This window comes from Polypterus senegalus, chromosome 1 (assembly GCF_016835505.1).
Source record: "Polypterus senegalus isolate Bchr_013 chromosome 1, ASM1683550v1, whole genome shotgun sequence".
NCBI lineage: Eukaryota > Metazoa > Chordata > Cladistia > Polypteriformes > Polypteridae > Polypterus > Polypterus senegalus.
In genome coordinates this window covers 143658581-143681382 of record NC_053154.1, presented here as the reverse complement: position 1 = coordinate 143681382, position 22802 = coordinate 143658581, and the positions used below count along the sequence as shown (strand labels likewise).

The following is a 22802-nucleotide window of genomic DNA, read 5'->3' as shown; positions in this document are numbered from 1 at the left end:
AATACTGCATATACTGTATATACAACTACAGTATAAAAATACTGCATATATATATATATATATAATAAGGAGGAGAATGGGCACCACAGCTGGAAGAGAAGATATTTCATTAACCGGTAGGCCACTATAATGACACACATGGATTGGGGACATTGTAATGAATTTGTACCTGCTGGAATGTCTTAGAGACTGGGGAGTTGAAGATCAGGGTTGCTTCTATCCCCCATACACTGTGTGGCAGTGGTCTTCATATAGTAACCCAATTTAGACACCCACAGTGGTGCTTGGCAGTTGAAGTCTTGAAGGGCAGGACCTTCTTACTTTCTGTAAGTGCTGCCAGGAAGACATAGCTTGACACTTAAAAGTAGTCATTTGAGTCAGTTTCGGGAGTCAGTGGGAAACACTCAGCAGAGGAAAGGAAGAAGAGAAGATTTGTTGATTTATTGTGATTTATGTATTGTTATTGTGGCAGATTATTATAGAGTATCTAAATACGTTTGGTGCTTTACTGTGTGTGTGGTTTGAGGCTCACTGGTGCCCCCTTGTGGTTGCTATATACAGTATATATATATATATATATATATATATATATATATATATATATATATATATATATATATATATATATATAGTGACAGATAGGGGGCGCTGTCGTCCCTTTGAACCCTCAAACCAGACACCAGATAAAAGTCAGAAATATTTTAATCTCTTCAAATAAGTGTGCACCAAGCACCTCCACCTCCACCTCCACAGTATACAATAAATCCATAATCCAGAATACAATAAATCATCCACACCTCCCAGCGGCTCAGTCACCCTTCATCCCAACTCGGCCCGCTGCTGGGATCTCCCACAGTCCTTTTATAGTCCTCGACCTGGAAGTGTTTCTCTTCTCTGTCTATGTGACTGGCAGCACTTCTGGGTCGGATGAAAACTCCTTTTCTTCAAACCGGAAGTACTTTGTACGTCATTTCTTTTGTTCACATGACTGGGACGTACTTCTGGGCTGTATGGAAAATATAAGTCTCTGAGCCTCCCTGCAGTGTCCCCTGGCGGCCCCAACGTTATCCAGCAGGGCTGTTCATTAAAACTGCAAATACCATGATGCCCTGCTGGAATTCAGGGCATCTCCACGTCGCAGGGAGGGCTCCATTTGGTGGCTTGGGGGTATTGGCCGGGATAAGCTGCCGGCCATAGTCCACATATATATATATATATATATATATATATATACCTCATATATATATATATATACATATATATATATATATATATATATATATATATATATATATATATATATATATATATATATATATATATATATATATATATACACAATATCACAACCATGAATCAGTAAGTAGGCAGTACAAGCAACTGAGTAACGTGATAAACTTTAAACAACAAAACTACTAGTTCAATACACACCTTTGGCTTACAGTGTGACTCTGGTCTTAAGTTGCCTGTGCTCTAGTTGTAAAAAATGTATCTAGACAATTTTATTGTATCTTATAAGTAAATTGATGCATCAGCCACATAGTCAATAATAATGCATTGCACCAATAATAATGCTGTAGAATTGAATGTTGGGTAATATTCTTTGAGCAACTATTACATTCATTTGCATATATGTGCTGTGCAATATTATATTACGCTTTCTTCATATTTTCATGGTAAAATACTGTTACCATGTAATGTTGAATTAAATTGGGTCTGATTCAGGCTACATATTATAGCTGATTGGTTTCCATGATGTACTGGACAATGCCATCTATCCACTTTATAAGCTTAGTTTTTCCTTAGCGCTCGAGCTTATTCTGGCTTCATCAGGCATTTGGTAGGAACCAAATTTGGGTGGAGGGCCAAAATTTCAGATGCTCACACACACACACATCCACTCTCACTCACACAGGGCCACTTTAGAGTTGTAAATGAAGCTTACATGCACATGTTTGAGATGTGGGAGGAAACTACAGTTTCCAGAGAAATCCCACAGGAATGCAGTGAGAACATGAAAGCTTTGTGCTAGGAATAGAACCCAAGTCGCTGGAGCTGTAAGGCAACGATACTAAACACTATTTCAATGAGCTACTCGTATTGAAAAGTTTTAATGTCTGTTTTAGCTATCTTGGAAATTCTTAAGTGCCACCTTTTCCTTTCCACTCTGTTCTGTGAAATTCAGGAACCACAGACCTTAACACCAATTTAGCCAGCAGTGGTTCAAATATAGGTTTTATATCTCAGATATGTCAGCGTAAGCAAGTTGGGTGTTAAATGTGAGAGGCCAGGTCTGGCAGGCCATAGCTATTACACAGCTGACCCTCTGAGTGACAGCTAATGCTTTTTGCAGCTTCTGTTGTGAAATATTTGAAGTGCTGGCAGCACAGACCATTTTCAAAATTTTGGATTAGTGCCATAAACAGGAATTATCGAACAATTGCTTTGTGAAACTTCAGATAACAGTTTGTTCCACCACAGTAGGATTTCTGAGGGTGGAAGGAAACTATTTGTGCAGCCCTTGATTAACTTATGTGAGAAAAAATAAAACACTTACGTTTATTTGCCACTGAGGTAAAATTGTGAGGCCCTGTGATGTGGAGAAGTGAATTCAATGTTGCAGACATTTCTCGGCTTTAACAGCTAATTGTCCAAGTCTTGCTATTTTAGCTTCTGAGGGTTGCACCTTAATTAAAATTCAAGAAAGCTTTGCATGTGTGACATGTTTTTTTCTTTGGGTAATATTATTTAATCAGATTTGCAATAAAGATTAATTACAAGGTGGTCCATATGACCAATTCTGCCCCTCTCTTTTTCTGTCTGTGTCTGTCTCTGCCAGGCCAATTTACTTGCCAGCTAAAGATTATGACATAATTTTCCTTAAATAAAACATTTTATAATGCTTGGTTTGGAGTTGTTAATAATTGGGAAAACCAGCATCCATAAATTCTCCCAGTTCTCCTTCCTGCCTAACCATCTCACTCACTCTTCTTGATGTTATAGATATGTCTGCCGCTTCAGTCCTCATTTTGTTTTTAATACTGTTGGTTTGCCTGTATCATTAAAACATCATGTGCCATCTCTGGCTGCCATTCCCTTTCATTCCTATTTTTTATGTCAGTCTTTTACTTCATATTGTAGTTTTTATTGTGTTCCATGGCACTTAACAAAGCATGGAATGAATACATGAATGAATCATCCATCCTTTTTCTGTGCCAGCTTTACCCAAGTCAGTGTCACGGGCAGGCACGGCCAAAGTGGCAAACCAGGAACAAATCCTGGAGGCAGTGCCAGTCATTAGAGGGCCTACTCATCCATGTACTCACTCACATCAATCACTCATTCATTATTAATACATATCATAGTGAGCGCCATCAGAAGGCACTTTATAAAACAAATGTTCAGTCTGACACTTTAGATGGCAATTTTTAATGCCACAGGTTGACAGGAATTAAAAAGCACTTTAAAAAAGCCCTGCAGTACAACAAAATACAAGCAGAAATTAGTCTATAGATTTTTATGCTCGCCCCTTTTTAATTCTGTTTCTTTTCTGAGTCCACGTTTTTTGAAAAATTTGTACTTAGAGGAGATACACAGACAAGATAAGATAAGATAACTGCATAGTAAGGGATGGGAATGCCAGAGAGAAGCAGATAAATTCAGCAGGGAACTTATCATGAATGGGGAGTGCCCACTGATGAATGGTGGACAATTTTGCAGGCCAGTTTGGGTAAATTTGTCCCACAAGTGGTACACCTTCCATCCTTAAATAGTGTCTGGAAGAAAATCTTCTACCAGTGATAGATCTGTAAAGAAGTAGTTATAAAGAGAGAAGTTAGCTGTTCATCATTATAGAGGTGAACTTCAAAGTTCCTTAGAGAATCAGGGGTGCTTGCTAATGTTAAATGAGACTAGGCAACCCAAAGTAGCTGCAGATTCCTGTTTTTCAAATCAGTGAGGACACAGTTACTGTATGTAGGTCCTCCAAAAACTCCAAGAGGCCCTGAGTATTAGTGGCCCTATAGCTTTATGGGACATTTCTGACTGTAAATAATTCTGAGGATGGGGCAGATAATGATTTAAACATTTATACATGCCAAGTGAATGTAGAGCTCAGAAGGTCATTGGCAAACTTGTAGGCACACCCGAAACTTGGACATAAGATATAGTGAAACACTATTAGCTTTCGGCTAGAACTCAACCCCTAGAATCTCTTCTTGCCTACAGTTTACTCTGGGCTCTCCTATCTGTGTCTTTTGCCTATGCAACATTAATCATGAAGCAATCATATGATGACATGATCAGGGGAGTTGAAAAAGGAGAGTTTCTGTGAGGTGTGAATCAGTGGAATGAGACAAACATAAAGGGTTGGGGGTCTCAGGGAGCACACCATTGAACAGCTGTGAGGCTATATGAAAATAAATCAAAATGATTACAAAAAGTTTCATGTCTCCCAGCTTAAAGGTCTTTTCCTCCTGTGCGCTGATGTAGCTCTGGTGGAGTTAAGTCCAAACTCGAATGGTGACTTCTGGATGTTTCCTCTCTTATATAATGTCATGACTGGAAGGGGAGGAACTTCATTGTTCATCACTGTTCAGGGTTCTCAACCATTGTAGGGCTAGAAGAGGAAGAGAGGTTAGTACATGTCACTGACCCAAATTTTTCCCCTATTTAGATTGTTGCAGAGAACTTTCAAGATACTTCTGTAGTGCTCGTGCATGACATACAAAATACATAATGAAAGTGCAACCCCAACATTTGAGCTTCACTATTTTATTTTCCCATCCTATGACTGCCTGCTAATTAATGAAGTACAACAACAAGCACAGGTAACAGGCTGATTGAAACTGTGAGTGAGAAAAATAGTGAGTAGGTGTGGAGCTATAGCCAAATACTAACACAAAGAGCATCAGAGTGCATCTGAAAATCTTCACTCAATCACCCACTTTTGGAGGTGGATTACTAGGGAAGCCATCCCCACTTAGTCAGTTAGGGACTGATACACTTTGCTGCCAGGCCCCGTGTTGTATTCTGGTTTTATTGTTTTGTGCCTAACTTTAAAATTCTTTGCTTTGTCTATTCAGACATCTTTCTTTTTACTTACTTACTTACCTCTTTAATCCATATACATGGTCTTGAAGAATTGAAGCCAATACCAGCCTAATTTACTGCTAGACAGGAGCCAGACCTTGATGTCAAGCCAGTCCACTGCAAAGTTTTCTCACAAATATAACCCTACTTTCTTATATCAGTCCAGTTTAATGTTACCAATCAAAATAACCTGACAACCAACAAAAGGAGAACATTCAAACATCACACACATAGAGATTGATACGATGTGGATTTCCTTTTACATTGTTTCTAGCTTTTCTTTGCTATTTTCTATGGGTAATCCTCCTTAAATAGGGCTTTGTATCTTGAGGAGTTCATTTTTACTTTTTTGAAATGTATTTTAACTTTATTTACGGACTGTTGAAATGTTTTCAGTTTTGTTACAGTAGCATAATAGGCATCACCATCTTGGGATATGTGATGATGATGAGAACTATGGTTTCTATTACCAGAACCAGGAGTGTATAGCAGGTGACATCATCAGTGCATTATGTTAAAAGGTTGACACCATACACGTCCTGCTCATCTAAGATAGTTTCCAGAGGGTTAGCAAGTGCATCTTTTGTTTCTTGGAATCCTGAGTCTTTGCTGTGAACGTCTGACAGCAAGTTTGATTTCTGTTTTGGTTTTGTTATGGAGGCATTAGGATTAACTTCTCATTAATGATCTTAACCTGGATTTTGAGTTTATCTCATCTCTCAGTAATTTTTCTAATACTGCCATCAATTTTTGGTGACCAGGTTGAGATTCAAACCAAGAATTCTTCAGACAGATTGCCATGCCCCTCTAAATAAAATAAAATGTAAAATATAATGCATTTAATATATAATAATAATACTAATTCAAACATATATGTATGTATATATATATATATATATATATACACCAGGTGGTCCAGATCTAATTTTGCAGATCCAGATCGTCTGGATGACTTTGATTTATGCGGGGACGATTCCAGTTCGGCGTGAAGACGATTCATCATGTCGTCAGTTCACACACTTCTCGATGGTCCGGGATTTTTTGGGTGATTTTCTATGTAATTAACTTAATAAGTTATAGCGTAATGAAAATTGCATAATTAGATCTGAACCACCTTATATTGCTAAGAATGCTTATAAAACAGATGCAACTGAATCACAGGAAAAGCTGATGACATTTCCTTTTCTTTTAATTCATTTTTAAAAGACTTTTCAATTGTGTATATGGCAAAATGAACCATGTAACTGAGTTCAGTGGCAGCTTAGTGCCCGGTACTATCCTGTATTTCTATCAAACTGGCCCCATTTTGCATAACAAATAGTCAGTCCAATTCATACCTGACTTGCTGATAATTTTCTGGTAACGGGCCACTAAACTTGTAATTCCAAAGACAAAGAGGAAGCCTGAAACAATAAGACAGTGGAGATTCTTTTTCCTCACAGCCATCAAAACAAGATTCCAAGCAGAGGATCAGTGGTTCACCCCACTTGTGGTCTTTGATGAGGCATTCCTGGCTTCCTGATATTGTGATTGCACTTAACAAACACAAAACAAATTAATTTCATTCTCAATAATTTTAAGGGTTGAGGAGATGTATCCTCCTCAGGATATCCTGTTTTGATTAAGGTTAACATCCTTGTCCCTATAGCAATATTATTTTAACATAAAAGTAGCAAATGTAAAGTGGCTGACAATAACACTTTTATTATTATTTTTATTATCATTTTAGAGTCTCCTTCATTTAAGGAATGTTAAGGTACAGAGGTGGTGTGGGTTTGGGTTCTTGGGCAACAGGAGGACAGATTTTGGTCAAACATCTCCTGAAGCACTTGCTAAAGGCCATTGATGTTAAGTATTTTGCCCCCTTTTTTCAAAAACTTTCTATGAAACTTAAACAGACAGACATTTCACATTAATTCAGCTATTCTGATATTTAGTTTCAAAGATTTGCTTCAGTCACAGATGGGTTTATTGGAAGTTCTCAAAAGTATAAAGTAAGGCAAGTATGTTTATGCCATGAACTCATGTTAGCCATATAGAGTTTTCAGTTAATTAAGTAAAACACCGGGACATACCAGATAGCAGAAAGTGTTTTATGTTACACTGGAGTCTTAGAAATGGATGTCTCAAATTTTTCTATTTGCCATGAGAAAATTGATCAGAGCCCTGCTGTAAATGGTTCTCACTGCTAAAGGTGCTATCTGAGATTGTGATGCGCAATATCCTAGAAGTTTGGGGTATATGTCTCTTTACACTGGAATGCTGGGGAAGCCTGTAGTGATGCCTGAGATTGATCTTTGTGATATTTAGTTAAACAGAGACTAATGGGCAGCCTCTCCTTTTAAATGTGCATATAGACCAGGCTAGGGCCAGGTACACTCTGATATATTTTTTATGTAAGGGCTGTCAGTGATGCCTGTAATTATCTGAAATGATGACACACTAACTAAGATGCATTTTGATTTATTAACCATAGTTAGATAACATGAGGCGGCACGATGGCGCAGTGGATAGCACTGCTGCCTCGCAGTTAGGAGACCCGAGTTCGCTTTCCAGGTCCTCCCTGCGTGGAGTTTGCATGTTCTCCCCATGTCTGCGTGGGTTTACTCCCACAGTCCAAAGACATGCAGGTTAGGTGCATTGGCGATTCTAAATTGTCCCTAGTGTGTGCTTGGTGTGTGTGTGCGCCCTGCCTTGTTTCCTGCCTTGCACTCTGTGTTGGCTGTGATTGGCTCCAGCAGACCCCCGTGACCCTGTAGTTAGGATATAGCGGGTTGGATAATGGATGGATGGATAACATGACTGACTCAGATTACGCAAAATCATGACATCACTATGGGTATGAGTCTAGCTCTTTAGCCATTAGATCTCGTTAGCTGTCCGGTTTTGGCTCAGATCTTTCACCTAATCTGAACACTAGACATGTGAGACAAATAAGTCCATCACATCAAGGTAATTCTGTGCATGCTAAATTATTACCTGAAATATTTTATTTCTGAATATGCATTATGTATTTTTAGAATTATCCTATTCTCCAGTGTAATCTACAAATGACTACTACGCATTGGTTTACTCTACAATGTTCATAAGTGGTCATCACCATATGCTGACCAGAAATCTTACTTTTACTTTTGCTTGTAAACATTACAAGATGTTCTCTAGTCCTTTTCATTTTGCTATTGACTTCCAGAGGCCTCTGTACTCTCCAGTTTTATTGGTTCTTTTTCACAAGATGCCCAGCACTCCACTTTATGGGGTCCTTCTTTACAAGGCGCTCAATTAATGCTCATCAGCTGCTCAGTACCAGTAGCTGCCTTACACTTCATTGTTACCTTATGGTGAACACACTCATTATCCTCCTCTCCTGGTTTGATGGCCAGTGAATCCCTAAAGCTGATCTACTCACACTTATTAGAAATTAGTGATCAACCCAAGCTGTCCTACTCAGTGATTTTACTGATTTGTCTTCACTACAGGGTTGGATAAACCTGGTCAATGGTCACCACAAAATGGCCTGTTTTACAATCTTAGAAAATGGTGATTGACAAAAATTATAAGAGGCAACATCCAACACAAGTTATCCTAGAGTTTAATCTTATAAACTGCTAAACACAGCAGGATGTCCTACTGTTTAGATTTATTGGCCCATATTTAATTCAAGTTGTCCTACTCTGCAGTCTTAGCAACTGGGAATCACCATATGCTACATGGCAAAGCATTCTCACCAGCCCATAACCATCTCATGATTTCCTAAATGTCATCCTGATTGCAAACCTTTATAAAGTTAAGCCACTGGTAATCACTGTAAACTCTTAAAATCTGGTTGTCACTGCAATCTGCCCTTTCTATTCTATCTGTGAGGAGCACCACAAACTATACTACACTGTGTCAAAAACTGGCCAGATTTCTTAATTTCCACTCCTACCAGCTGGTGATCAATATTAGCTGTCCTATTAGCTCATTTTTGGCCATAAGTAGTTGCAAGCTGCCCAAGAGTACACTTCAACTAGCAGCTGTTATCACTACATTTATCAACCAGTCACAAACTGCTCTGTTCTCCATCTTTAGTGGCCAGCGATCATTTTGTACTATCCTCTTTTCCATTCTTTCCATTCGTACTGGTTAGTGATCACCACAAGTGCCCAAGCCTCTTTTATTGCAATAGATATGCAGATGCTAAATATAACCATTAGGGCAGAACACAAATAAAACTCAAAAATTACAAGACATTGTGAGATAATTCCTTACCCGACACCATATTAAAGGAAAATGGTCAGATGGGCTTTCCAGCCAGGTGAGAACCCTTACCAAGCCAGGAGACCAATATAATGGAAGAACTGTAGGAGACAACAGTGTTTGGATCATTTATCCCTGGTATACTTGATAGCAGCATCCTTGGGTTAGAATTCCCACATGGACACCCGCAGGGCATGCTGGGACCTGTAGTCCAGTGGGGCAGCCTTGTTGGGTTCCGTGGGGACTGCCACGGGGAGCTGCCAGGATTAGTAATCCCTACTTTCAAGGATTTCTATTTGCTTCCAGCTGGCTATGCCCTAGTACCGGACCGGACATCCTCCAGGGTCACAGATAAAAGAAGCCTCTCAACCTCAAATAAGCGTGTTGGAGTTGGGAAGCAGAGGAGAAGACTTGCTTGGAGAAAGTGGAGTAGGATGGAGAAGGAGGAAAGATCTTTACTGTGTTATGTGCTGTGTTATATAGAGGATTCTAGAAGAGCCTGTAAAGGTATTGGAAAGAAATAAAATCACTGCATTTGAACCCATGATTGTGTTTGTGTTAGTTGTATCCAGGGATTGGGTCTCAGTGAGGCCACCTGTTTTTCACACCCTGAGAAATGTCTTGTGCCACTTTTATATGGAAATATATGTCTGGGGCCAGTTACAAATGCTACTGGCTACAGTATGTTCACTAGTCCTCTTCATCCTACTTTTTCTTGAATAATTGTTAACCCTAAGGTCGTAGAAGACCAGGTGCTCCCATCGATAACAACATAAGTCTTCAGAAAGAAAAATTGCTTACTTTGGACTGCACCGACTTCTTGAACACCACTTCCTTTTGACTGTATAATAATCCTTTGGTTTTCTTGGCTGTCTTTTCTAAGGGTAATTTGGGGAATTCGTTTTTCTATAAGAATATTGATTTGGGAATCTCAGTAGCATACTGTGGGAAAAAAGGAGACAGACTGAATGGAAAAGGCCAGGGGACCTTCCCACTGGACCTTCAATAAACTGCCAGTCAGCAGGGCCAAAATCCATACTGGTGACATGTTGTCCCCTTGGCTGGGAAGGCTATACATGCGGCGAGGGATTTTGTGGCAAAAAGATTCTGATGTAATTGTCACTGAGATTTCAACACTGAGACATTTTTTTAATAGGGTCAGCAAACAAAGTTAATAGATTTGTATCTCTTGATTTGCCCACGCAGTCAGATACACATGATATGTTTGCGTGTGTGCGCCTTAAGACCATTGCATGTGGCATTCCCTTGGTATAATTTGGCTTACCCAAAGAGAAATATTGTAGGTTTTTTTTTTTTAATATTTTATTTCATAGTTTATTTCTTGAACCCTGCATTGCTCAAGCTTAATTTACTTTCTACATTCCTTCAAAAATGATATTCCCTAAGGACAGCGTGAAGAAGCCAGCTCTTCATTCCATTTCAGCTATTCTGTGTTCAAGATGACCAGCGTTTTAGACAAGATGCTGCGCAGGGGCTGGAAATATTCACACAAATGATGGAAAAGAGATATCCTGTTGACAGTAACCAGGATGAAAGCCAAAGACAACACCTTTTTTTCAACCCATCCATGAATTGGCAGCAAAGTCTGAGTGTACTTTTTATTTTTTTAATTTTTTTTGTTATGAAGCATATTCTTTACATGTTAATTGTTTCTCTTTCTGGAGCAAGGAGCGAAAAGGGGCCTCAGAAGTGCAGTGATGATGGTGATATGTTTGCAGCCAGCATATACAATAAGCTTCTCAAAGATTTTTTTTTTTAAATCCCTATTAAATGGGCGAGGCGGTAAAGAACAGTACCCAGACCAGTGTGACAAGGGGCCCTCAGTGATTTGAAGAGTCACACCTGTCTTGGCCACTAGTGCAGGTGTTTCTAGGTCAGCTCTCCCTGTGGTTATCAATCCCTGACAGTTGACAGTTTAATTTTACACCACAAGCACCTCATTACTTCTGTAGGCACTTGAAGAACATGTGGGCACTGGATTGGATCAGCGATCAATGACAAAGGTTGCATAGGGTGCAAGTGGTAGTGGTAAAAGTGAAGGTCTCCATGCATGAGTTGGCAGTGGTAGGGTTACATGACAGGGGGAGTTTAGCTGACAAACAGTCTGTCGTCGCTAAAAGAATAGAGCTGTGCTTCAGACTCACGGCTTATAAAATACAACCCGCCGTTAAAGACACAGCCTTGATTAAGAAGCGGATTGAAAAATTTAATGGACTTGCTGACTAATAAATTTTTGTCTACAAGGTTTGGTAAAGTAGATCTTTTGGGAAAAAAAAGCAAAAAGATATATGCTCTTCACAGTTAGCAATACTCATAAATTTATGTTATTTCCTTTAACTTTATTATTTAGTCTGTAATAGTTTGAGTTTGTAAAAGTCAGATAAAAAAACATATATATATATAACTTTGGTATAATTTCAATCTTCACAAACAGAGTGGAATAAGGTCAGAGAAAGTCTGTTGGCAAAATTTCTTTTAACTCCTCATATTTACATGACTAAACCTACATAATTCATTTCAGCATGACAGTGATCAAGTGCCTATTCCAGCAGCATTGAATGCCAGGCAATCCAACCCTGGACATGAAGTAAGTCCATTGCAGAACATACGCTCTCATTCTGGGCCAATTTAGAGTTGACAGTTAATCCAACATGAGAAACAAACTTAAACACAAAATGGGTGCAAGGAGAACGTGCAAACTTCAAGAACCTTTAGTTGTCTGGTAGCAGTGCCAACAACTGTGCCTCTGTGCTGTCAGTTTGTGAATATAGCAGCAATTTTATAGTTCATTAACCCTGCAAACAATTTGTTCTTATAAACTACAAAAGTGCTGTATATCAAGGATTGCTACATTAAGCAGTTTGGCATGTGGTTAAACATAAAAGGTGCTTGGTGATTCACTCCCATGTTGTGTTTTCTCATTTTATTAAAGTACAGCAGACTAAAACATGCTACTTGCAAAGCCAGTACAAGTCAGTTGTGTAAAATGAAGACTTACTAAAGTTTTCCAGCTTCCTTCCACATTCCTAGGACATGCTGTCAGGTCCATTAACTGCTCCAAATTGCCCTGAGCTCACTGCACATTCATCGCTGGTGTGGTGTGTGATGGATTGGCTTCCCATCCAGAGATGGTTCCAGCTTTTCACCCTTTGTTGTCAGAATTTCTCTGCAAGGTAGCAAAATTTAATCTTCTTAACCTGGTGAGAAGCATAGTAAATCTGTAGAAATCTTAGAGGTATACGGTTCTTCATTTTGGGCACATAAAGTTGACCAGTGCAGAGGGTTGTTACTGAAAGGAACGTCTAGGGCAGGGGTCTCCAACTCCGGTCCTGGAGAGCTACTGTGGCTGCAAGTTTTCATTTTAACTCTTTTTTTAATTAGTGACCAGTTTTTGCTGCTAATGAACTACTTCCCTTTGTTTGAATTGACTTTTTTTGAGGCTCTGACTGCTGAATTGATTCTTTTGTGAGCCAACAGATGACCAAATAAGTCGGAGCCTCAAACTCCAACCAACTTCACTTCATTCAGTTTCTTAATTTGAAGCCAATTCATGTTGCTAGCTAAACCCGTTATTTAATTCCATAGCACTCATTCTGCCATGGCAGACATTTACAAAACTGTTGATTTTCTTTTTTAAGAGCGCTGTAAAAATGTTTTGTGGACCTGAGCAGATCAACAATACTGAGGCCTTCACCTTTCTTTATTTTCAGTTATTTCGTGATTGACACAGGTTGTTGTTTAAGTGTTGGTACATTTTGTGGCTAATTAAAGAAAAAAAAAATAATTAAAGGGCCTGAGTCTTAAGTTGTGCATCAATTAAAATTAAGGCAAAAAGTTCATTAGTGTTTACTCCCACAGTCCAAAGACATGCAGGTTAGGTGCATTAGCGATTCTAAATTGTCCCTAGTGTGTGCTTGGTGTGTGTGTGTGCCCTGCCCGGGGTTTGTTTCCGGCTTTGCACCCTGTGTTGGCTGGGATTGGCTCCAGCAGACCCCCATGACCCTGTAGTTAGGATATAGCAGGCTGGATAATGGATGGATGGATGGAGTTCATTAGCAGCAAAATCTGGTCACTAATTAAGAAAAGGGTTAGAATGAAAACCTGCAGCCACAGGGCTGGAGACCCCTGGTCTAGGGTATATTCCACCAGGAAGAATGAATCTGCAAATGCTGACATTAGAATTGTTTGAAATCAAATGTAGTAAAAGTGAAAAAAGTGGACATCCTTGCCACACCAGATCACAACATGATAGCTTTCTGTGCCATGGCATCAGGCCTTTTAGCCATGCTGGTTTAACTCTTTAAGGGCTGAATATTTTTTCCAAAAAAACAGTTTCTGAAAAGCAATGGCTTCACACAGAAAACGTCTGTTGCTGCATGCTCTGACTGCCAGTTTGCCAAGAATATGCGGCCAGGCTGTTTTTGCATGGCTGGGACACGGTCGCAGTGCGTTGCAATCTGGTTTCTACCTCTTATCATTGTTAAATGGCAGTCCTCCCTGGCCAACATTGTCAGTACAACAATTAGCTGGGAACCAATCATCTGAAGCTGGAACCTCATATTCGTTTTGAATCACTTGTATCAAAATCGGAGTCTGACAAGTCATAGTTCAGTTCAGAGATAACAGGCAAAATGTTGTCCACGGAGTATTTTGCTTGATGCATTCGCTTTGATCTTTCACCAGATGTCAGTGCCATTTTTGCCATTGTTTGTGCCTTGCTACTCATGCGAGCACAGGAAATCTCGGTCTGACCAATGAATCTAAGTTTCCTTCTAGCAACGAGAGTCCAACTAAAACATAACGGTTGGTTTTGTCACAGTTTACAGTCGATTACCATCATCAACTCCTCCTTTTGACAAAAGTCAACATCAGCCCTGAAAGAGTTAATGGAAGCTTTCTGGAGGAGAATAGGAATATCAACATGACATCCTCCTGACCAAATCAACAGCAAAGCAGTCATTATAATTTCAACTGCTTTTAATATTGTGAATGTCTGTTAAAGGTACAACTTTTAAAAAGAACCGAACATACTTTGCCTACTTTGTGTAATTGGAATTAACAACAACTTGTAGTTAACATCGACAAGCAGTATTGATCTGGTATCAATGAGACAATGCTTTTGTTCCATTAAAAATGCTTTAGATTGTCAGCTTAAAGATTAGTTTTTTTTTTTGCCTGGAAGACTATCCGAAACTTGCTTTTGAGGTAGAAACAACCCCTGGACAGGGCACCAGTCCATCACACACATCCACACACCAAATAAATTACTGTCACCCACACAGAAATAGAAGAACATGCAAACTCTACATGGGGAGGACCCAGGATGCAAACCCTGGTGTCCTTACAGCAAGGCCCTCAAAGACTACACAATACTAAATCACCATTATTCATTTAAACAATTGTTCCCCCAACCTCTTAAGCCCTGATGTTTGATAGTATTTAATTTTGGATGATGTCTTCTACTTCAAAAAAAGTACACTTTTCTGTTGGTCAGATCCATAAGGCTGGTGTGTTCTCTCCTCAATTGCTATACTTTTCTTTCATTTAATTCCACACTCACAAAGAAATGTTTATCTTGCCTGTGATGAACTCTTTCAAGAATTTAAATATGTTTTCAGGAAAGGACTTAGTCTTGTGTGCTTTTTTTGTTGTTTTTTATTTCACCTTATACAATTTCTTGTATTAGGAATTTGTTAGTTTTCACTTACCCCTCCCTTGGTGTCAGAGAGCAGGGTCAGCCATTGTACAGCACTCCTGGAGCAATTGCAGGTTAAGGGCCTAGCAGAGTAGGATCTCTTTTGGCAGTGACGGGGATTCAAACCAGCAACCTTCAGGATACCAGCGCAGATCCTTAGCCTCAGAGCCACCACTCCGTCCCCTGTTGTATCCTGGAATGTATTTTGACGACTGTTGCGGACATATTTTTTCTTTCCTTCTCTTCTTTGCAGAAGTCCTTAGAGCTCACTCATATGAGCCCCTGAAAAGTCACCCAAAATTCAATTTCTGATTATCAGTTTAGAGTGGTGATGCTCCAGTGTTCGATGTGTGCAGTCCAACTGCAGGGATACATTTTCACATGTTATTAGTAAGGTGAGTGCTGTGTGCTTGCCGAACTGTAATGAGAAATTGCATATTTGCAGAGAGGGAGACACTCAAAAAATTCCATTTGACTTGGCCCTGGTTCATTAGTTTCATTTGATTTTTCTTATATGAATGGTTCAAGTGCTAATTTGCTGAAGAAATCAACTTTAGACTGTTATGGCATCTGATAAAAAAGGCTCCTGTCAGTCGACACAGATTAAATACAAACTCCATTTAAAAAATACCATCTCAGCTTAAGTGAGCACTCACTAGGCAGTCAGAATTTCATGACTTTATGAAATGTAATGATGAGCTGTCTTTAAGAGAAATAAAACAATAAAGATCTTTTAAAAAATAATATAAATGGATGCTGTTTGGATAAAAATGTTTTGAATAGCGGGCACTTTGTAAAGATTCTCAGACAAGATGGATTTGTATTTCTTTGTTCCTCAAATGTATGTTTTGATATTTTTCAGTTGAAGAAATAAACTAAATGAACAGAAAATTGAATTTATACCACATTCTTTCTTGGATCCGATGTATTAAAGAAATAAGCCAGCCAGAATATTTAAAAAGAGTAAGAAAAAGAGGAAGAGAATTGGACCCTAGGACTGCTCATCCTAGGGGAGTATAGATTTTTCTTTTTAATTTAATATTTCCCTATGATGTACATACACTGTGTCAGGAAAACACCATTAATAATGTTGGCTTTTTTAATGCTGAGTTTTTCAGCTGTGAAATTAAATCACTCCTGTTTGCTTTCATCTTACGTAGGTACGAGTTTGAACAAAAAATAAGTAAACCTTCTTGACAAGCCCTCTAAATGTTTAAACACTTTAGCTATGTTTGCAATGGGAAAATTGCATTACAGGATCCCAAATCTACTAAATGTATTCCTTGAGGTCAGCTTTGACATCTTTGATGAAATAGTTTTAGTCTTAATAAAATTCTAGTTCGATTTATTCCATATCTCTCGACAAAAGGGACCTTTCATTTTTGGAGGAAATGTATGTAAATATTTGTAGCATGGTGCTAATTTTGAGCTTAGGTATTTCTAGATTGTGCAATAAAATATCAGTTGTCACTGATTGTGATTAATAGCCAATTTGGAAGCATTATCATGCTATATGACCATACACATCATTCGATAATAATTTAATGCACACACACAGTAAATGTGCCTTTATGTACTGTATACTGTATGTACAACACAGTATCTATATTCCTCCATACACATGTGTGGATACAGTAGATACAGTATTTAGAGTAGGAATGAGTCTAGCAATATACTCCCCTGTGGAAATACTGAAAAGAATATTTGAAACTGAGAATTTTATCTGTGGACTATTTAATATTTCAGTTAGCTTGTATGCACTTTTCTTTATATACAGTATATGTTGTAACGGGTTTAGTGATGAGGCAGAACAACTCCAAAACTAGTTGGTGTGTCAACTGGACCTACCCCATTTAATATGAACAAAAAGATTTAAAAACAAAAAGTGAAAACACATCCTCAATTCTGCAACAATAGAGTGCAGGCTTGATGCCCTCTAAACTGCTCTGGTGTTGTCCTTAAAGACTTTCCGTTTGGTGTTGTTGCCGTTAGTCAAACTGTCGGGTCAAAATGAGAAGCCACCTTCTGGGAATGTCTCCCTTTTATACCAGATGGACCAGAAGGGATGGGGCTCCTTTGGCTCCATTGCCCTCAGGTGGCAGTGTTTTTATACTATATAAACTATATGTTCATTTTATATATGAACTGTATATAAAAATATACAGTATGTCCTTATTTGCATGCCCATTGTCTTTGGTACATTTTGGTGTTCCATTTCAGGTTGTCCACTTAGCAGTGAAAACTACCAAATTATCATAGTCCTTAAAAACTTAAATGTGGGAATCTGTTGGTTTCTGTTGTAGTTTTTTTTTTTCATCTGCTCAGTAATTATAAACCAATAATATAGTCTTTATTTTGATGTGCACAGAGTACACTGAGATTTTTATTTGTATGTGCAACACTTTCCCACTCTTCAGTACTCTTTAGTACCATGATTAGTGAGCATAATAACCTTACCTCCACACTTTGATTTTCCTGACCTAATTATTAAAAATTTCAACTCTTTTAACTTTTACTACTATCTTTTACTATCCAAAAATGCCTCCAATGAATAATACACATTTCCTTTATTTCTATCTATCTATCTATCTATCTATCTATCTATCTATCTATCTATCTATCTATCTATCTATCTATCTATCTATCTATCTATCTATCCTAGTAGACAGTTTTTATAAAAATGTGTGTCAGGTGCAATTTTCCCCTTACTATCCATTCTATCTTGCACATAGCATCTTTTTTTAACGATCAAAGTATTTCCAAGTTTTTTACCTACATAGTAAAATAGAAAGTCCAGAAACAGAGGGTATTGTAATGTAACTTATTCTTTTATGTAGCATTTATGTGAGCACTGAAACACAATACCCATAAATACATTGATGAATTGATTAATCATTAATTCAATTTATATTTTGAATTGTAATGTATACACATATGTATAGTATATTTATATATACTTTGTACATATATATATATATACTAGGGGGCTTTGCCCCCTGCTCGCTTCGCTTGCCAACCCCTGGCCTTAGCTACGTGCCAGTCACTTTGTGTCTCTGCCGTTCGCATTATTTCACCAAACAACAAATCTTTTAATTCTCGCGGATACTCCGCTTCATTAAGAAGAAACACTACTTTTCCCTGATGGCAACACGAATTAAACAATCTGCAAGTCTCCGAACAATATATTCGATCGCTGTTTTGTTATTTCACTGAGTAATAATTTCCATTTCTTTGCACTAATGTGATCTTTACTATCATTTTTTGAGACTTTTGAATTTTAGTACTTTCATTATCTGTAACTTGCTCTGAATGTGTAAATGCCAACGTTTTTGAATTCTTTACGATGTCCTACTTTGTCATCTACTCTTTGTCTTTTATTTCTGGCCCCGGGCGTGGTTAAATCTTTTGACACAAGGTCTCGTCTTGCATGACGTGAAAGTATCTCTCTAAAAAAGTCACATCTTGTCCCAGGCTAAAAAGTCTTGTCTCATCCCAGGATTTTTTAATTATAATACAATCTGGAGCTGCATAATTAGATCTATATAGTGAGTGTCATGGAGAACAGACACATGCTTGGCTGGATAATGGCATATACTTTTTCCAAGATGGAAGATGCCAGGGCATGGATGAGCAAAAGCCAGCGGCCAGGAGCAGTTCCATCCCCCATACATTACTTAGCAGTGTTCTGCTTGAGGCATTCCAGCTTGGATACCTGCAGGAGTTCATGGGAAGTGGAGTCCAAAAGTGCAGCCCTGTCAGGATCGCTGGGTGCAGCAAGGTGGTGCCGTTAGGGGAGGACTACCCTAATTCCCAAACAATTTAGAAGTGCTCCCCATAAGTCATTCTGGATCACAGGAAGCTTTTCTAGGAATCAACAAAAAAGGATACAACTGCATTACCTCAAGGAGTCAGAGTCAGGAGGAAGCAGGCAACACTCAACTGGAGGTAGAAGGAGATGACTATTTGTTGTGACCTAAGTGTGGCTCTGGGCCTTGAGACTTGGTGGAGCCTACTACTGGTTAATATGTTGTGGTGGTCGGCTGGGGACTGTGCCCAGTCACGACACCTGGAAGGTCCAGGAGAGAGTCTGTGCCTCCCCCGGACCACAAGAGGGCAGCCGCCTTGGTTAATATGGGGGCCACAAGAATTGAGCGTGGAAGCTCAACCCTATAGGGGCCTGTGGCCACTGCCAGGGGGCACCTGGACGATTAAGGAGCCCTGGATGCCAGTACTTCCATCACAACCGGAGGTGCTGATGGAAGGAATACCAGGAACACCCGGAATGCACATCTGGGTGGGAAAAAAAGAGGCTGCCACCCTCCAGTCGTGAGCTGAAGTCAGGTGGGAGAGGACAAAGCTTGGAGAAGAGGAGTGGAGGCGGTGAAGGCAGGATTATTGAGAGGTGTGTGGTGTAAGGACACTGGGTGGTGTGCAGGACTGTAGTCAATGTAAATATTGTAAATAAACATGTGTGTTTTGGGATCTGTTGGTGTCTGCCTGTTGGGATGGTTTTCCACAATGTATATTTAAATAAATATAAATATAAATCTCTCTCTCTATCTCTATCTATATACTGTATATATATATATATATATTTATATATATATATATATATATATTGCATATCGCTTTGTGTATATATATATATTTATATTTATATATATATATATATATATATATATATATATATATATATATATATATATATATATATATATATATATATATATATACTGTGTGTTTCAGCTAGTATTGTGATAAAAGAGACCAAAGAGACAGATTAAGGGTTGGGGAACTGTCCTCATATGCAGTCGACGAACCAGAGTAATTGCAGTTTCTTTATATATTGCAAGTACAGTACTATCATACACATTTGGCAAAAAACATTGGAATGGCGGCTGATTTTTATGGCAGATGGACTGGAAATTGTAGTAGAGTTGAAACGATGTGGATGGAATGGGATGAAGATGATGTCATCAGAGGGCGACCGGGTTGAAGTGTCACGTGGGGATGGCTGGAATGGGGAAGGTCTTCCTTGTTCATGCTCATTTTTTAGCGGAGACTTCACGTATCGTGATTCGTCTGCTCTATCATGTTTCTGATGAAAAAAGGAGAGAAGTATTAGTATGCCTCCTTATATCCCCATCTGGTGAGTTTTCATGCTCCATTGGACCTTTTGGCTGTCCCCTAATCATGCGTGTGTGACTATATATATATGTATATATATATACTGTATATTTATACACATATACTGTATATTTCTTATATACTGTATATTATTATTATATATATATGCTGTATATTATTCATTGTAGGTACTTTCTATGTGGAGTATGTATGTTTTCCTTCAGGGGTATTGATTTCTTCTCATAGTCCAGTGACAAGTGCTCTGGATTGCCCAACAGAAGTGTGCAACAGTTTACTCAATAAAGATCTGTTGACCATCCCAACCTTATATAATCATTATTTAAATCCTCATAACTAAGATAAGGAGAAAGCTGCATCTGAGAATAGACTAACATCTGTTAACTTAAATTTGTTTCTACACACACATCTTGCATTTTTAAAATGCTTTTGGATCTTTTAATTTTATTAAACAAAATTAAAACAAAAATGTTAATATGCGATATTTTCATTTTACTGAAGTTTTTTTTTTCCTGCAGTATTTATCAAACTTTCTATTTAAACCTACAAAATTTATGTCTTTATGAATGACATTAAAGGCCTCACAAGTAGAGGCAAAGAAACAGAAGTGTATATATTGCCACAGCCTTCTGCTTTAACAGTGGAAATTCAATTTCACATCCTTCTTTAAGTAACAGAAAAAGCCATTGTATAAAACTTTGAATAATGTATAAAATGAATCTAGGCCACTTTTTCCCCTCTTTTATTTCCCGAAAGCCATCTGATTCATATTATTGGCTCATTTCTGAAGCCTGCAGTAAGCAGATAACAAGTTCTTTAGAGAGTCTGCTTTCTACACAAATGGCTTACAATTGTTGCCTATTATTTTTATAAAAAGATTCATTAGTCATATCCCTGTCAGACCTGCAACTGGTGTCAGATGTTCAGAGAATGCGCACATGGACAGGTATGGAACTCATCAGCAGGTGTCAAAGGTCAGCCTCATTAAGGAGCCCAAATGAAAATTTTCTGTACGTCTCATAATACTATATTAGAATTTCTTCCACCCGACTAGCAGTCAGACCGACAAAAGTGTTTCCCCAGACATTTAAACAAGATCAAGATGACAGAGTTCAAAGATGAATGGACATCTTAAAGAGTGAGAGTGAAATACACTACTGGTTTGAACTGAAAAGAAAGATGTTTGCCTTCTTCCATGACTTGCGTTTCCTGGAGTAAAACATAGCAGTTGGCATAGAATTCAATTAATTAGAAGCCCAACAGAGGTTCATTCATTTTGCGTTTTTAAAGAGCATGGATTTTCTCCGGCAAACATTATGCACTGAAAGTAAGTCTGTCAATGAGCCAAATGCCTCAGCAATTGATGTGTCTTAAAGATCTTTTGCCTTCATGCCAAAAAATCAGTGTCATGACTAGAACTGTCATTAGGATTACCAGAGATCTTTTGAACGGGAAGCAGCTTTAATGTAGCACCATTCTAGTTAAGAGCATGTAAAGCTGTTTACGATGGAACTTTCTTAAAATTTATTGCTGAGTTACTAGTTCAGGGTCATGCAGTGAAGAGGGAGAAACTGAATCCTTATCATTGGGCCCGCTAGGCAGAAATAAGTGAGCACTCACATTTAGGGGACATTAAATTCTATCTTCTGAATAATCCTCCAGTTTGGCTGAAGACTCCCTGTATCTGACTGAATATATAAATTAATTTATTGAACTGCCCCAATTAGCCATCCATCTTCTAACTTGGTTTTTCAGTTTAGGATCTTGATAAATCAATGCCTATTGGATGGAAGATTGGAACCAACCATGGATGGCCTACTACTCCATCACAATGCACCCTTACATCCATACACACACTGGGCCAATGTTATATTAGTCAATCATCCTAATTGCCATGTCTTTGGGGGGTGGAATATTATAATTGCAGTATCTGGCAGATAATTCAGACACAGGGAGAACATGCAAACTCCACACTTATAATAAACGAAACAGGATTGGGGCCCAGGACACTAGATCCACGAAGCCAATGAGGTGGAACACACTATTCTGCCCAAAATCAGGTAACAGGTATTTTCATATGAAAATTTCCTCTGTTATTTGAGTCATTCACTTGGTTCTGTCCAATTCTTCCTTGTTTGATTTATAGTGTATTGAATTGTTGTTATTTGATGTATACATCACTTTCAGATCACCTTGATGTTATTTAAAATAAAACAAGATTAATAGATGTTAAGGGCGACACGATGGTGCAGTGGTAGCACTGCTGTCTCGCAGTAAGGAGACCTGAGTTTGCTTCCCGGGTCCTCCCTGCCTGGATTTTGCATGTTCTCCCCGTGTCTGCATGGGTTTCCTCCAGGTGCTCCGGTTTACTCCCACAGTCCAAAGACATGCAGGTTAGGTGCATTGGCAATCCTGAAATGGTCCCTGGTGTGTGTGTGTGCCCTACCCGGGGTTTGTTCCTGCCTTGCGCCCTGTGCTGGGTGGGATTGGCTCCAGCAGACCCCTGTAACCCTGTGTTAGGATAAAGCGAGTTGGACACTGACTGACTGATAGAGGTTATAAGAAGTTATAATCACTGAGTAACTACGCGTATTGTGAAAGTTTTGCTGTGCTA

At 38.6% G+C, this 22802-nt stretch overlaps 1 protein-coding gene across 9 annotated transcripts in view; it reads left to right on the top strand.

The window, feature by feature from the left end:
* mecom (MDS1 and EVI1 complex locus) overlaps positions 1-22802 on the top strand; it is a 546819-nt gene that overhangs the window by 42680 nt on the left and 481337 nt on the right. The gene's annotated exons all lie outside the window — the stretch shown is intronic.